The sequence below is a fragment of the Arachis ipaensis genome, chromosome B09 (genome assembly GCF_000816755.2).
Source record: "Arachis ipaensis cultivar K30076 chromosome B09, Araip1.1, whole genome shotgun sequence".
Classification (NCBI taxonomy): Eukaryota; Viridiplantae; Streptophyta; class Magnoliopsida; order Fabales; family Fabaceae; genus Arachis; species Arachis ipaensis.
The window spans coordinates 35,973,741-35,976,016 of record NC_029793.2 but is presented as its reverse complement, the minus strand read 5'-3'; positions in this window follow the sequence as shown (position 1 = coordinate 35,976,016).

Below are 2,276 nucleotides of genomic sequence, written 5' to 3'. Positions count from 1 at the left end.
ACCGAGCTCAAGCCACTACCACCATCCTTGAAATATGCATTTCTGGGAGAAGGTGACACTTTTCCAGTGATCATAAGCTCTGCTTTAAATTCACAGGAAGAGGAAGCACTTATTCAAGTGCTAAAGACACACAAGACAGCTCTTGGGTGGTCTATAGGTGACTTTAAGGGCATAAGCCCAGCTAGATGCATGCACAAAATCCTATTGGAGGATGACGCCAAACCAGTGGTTCAACCACAGAGGCGGCTAAATCCAGCCATGAAGGAAGTGGTGCAGAAAGAGGTCACCAAATTACTAGAGGTTGGGATTATTTATCCCATTTCTGATAGCCCCTGGGTGAGCCCTGTTCAAGTTGTCCCAAAAAAGGGAGGCATGACAGTGATTCATAATGAAAAAAATGAACTGGTTCCTACAAGAACAGTTACAGGGTGGCGCATGTGTATTGACTACAGAAGGCTCAATACAGCCACCAGAAAGGATCATTTTCCTTTACCATTCATAGACCAGATGCTAGAGAGACTAGCAGGTCATGATTATTACTGCTTTTTGGATGGCTACTCAGGCTATAACCAGATTGCAGTAGATCCCCAGGATCAAGAGAAAAGGACATTCACATGTCCATCCGGAGTGTTTGCTTATAGAAGGATGCCCTTTGAGCTATGCAATGCACCTGCAACCTTCTAGAGATGCATGCTCTCTATTTTCTCTAACATGGTGGAAAAATTTCTGGAAGTCTTCATGGATGACTTCTCAGTATATGGAGACTCATTCAGCTCCTGTCTTGATCACCTGAAACTTGTTCTAAAAACTATCCCTCTCCTTTCTTTTCTTTTGCTTGAGGACAAGCAAACTTCTAAGTTTGGTGTGTTTTTCCGAGATCACTAAATCATGGCTCCAAAAGGAAAACAATCCACTCCAAGAGGCAAGAAAGAGAGCGTTCCAAAACCACTTTGGAATCAAGGGAAGTTTTTATCTAAAGAATATTTAGACCATTATCTTAAAGTAATGGGTCTGAGATCAGTGATCCCAGAAGTTAGATTCGATCTGAAAGAAGATGAATATCCGGAGATCCAGGAGCAAATTCGAATCAGAAACTGGGAAGTCCTAGCTAATCCTGAAACGAAAATAGAAAGGAACATGGTCCAGGAGTTCTATGTTAATATGTGGCAGACTGACAAGCAAAGACTATCTGGAACTGCCTGCTACGAATTTCGGACCATGGTCAGGGAAAACATTGTTCATACCACCCCTGACAAGATCAGAGAGATATTAAAGCTACCTCAGCTAAAGGATGATCCAGACTCCTTCAACAGGAGGATGATGAGAGCAGACATTGGCCTGGATAAGATTCTAGAGGACATATGTATCCCTGGAGCCAGGTGGACCACCAACACAAAGGGCGTCCCAAATCAACTCAAGAGGGAGGATCTCAAACCAGTTGCCAGAGGATGGCTGGACTTCATTGGGCGTTCTCTGTTGCCCACTAGCAACCGTTCTGAAGTCACAGTTAAAAGAGCTGTGATGATTCATTGCATGATGGGAAAGGAAGTGGAGGTTCATCAGCTGATTTCAACTGAGCTCTATAAGATTGCTAACAAAAATTCAAAAGAGGCCAGGTTGGCTTATCCAAGCATGATTTCTCTGCTCTGCAAGGACGCTGGAGTCAAGATGGGAATAACTGAATATATCCTAATTGAAAAGTCAATCACCAAAGCATCAGTGGAGAGACAACAAGCACAGGAGGATCTTATCAAGAAGAAAGCACAGGAATTCCTCCCAGAAATTCCTCAAGCAGAATATTGGGAATATCTTGAGACATCTGTCACCAAGATACAGGAAGCTATGGAGCAAATAATAAAACAACAGAAGGAACACAGTCAAATGCTGACCCATATGTTTAAAGAACAAGAGGAGCAGGGACGTGACTTAAGGGAACTGAAGCGCCAAAAGTCTTCTGTAATACCAAGCCTCCCAAGGATCAGAGGAACCCCCATACCCCCAGAATAAAGGTTGTTAATTTCCAATTTCTGCCATAACTCTGTGACAGTGTCCTTATAAAAAGTTCACCTTAGAAGTCATATAATAGTAATTAGTATCTATTTGATTTTATCTCCAATTAAGCTATAGTTTATTTTTCTCATCATCATTAAACATGAATAAAATAGTAGATCTTTTGAATAAGAAGCAACAAAATTTCGAGTTTAATAAAAGAAATTCTAATTAGTTAAATGTGGTGGCAATGCTTTCTATCTTCTGAATGAATGCTTGAACAGTGC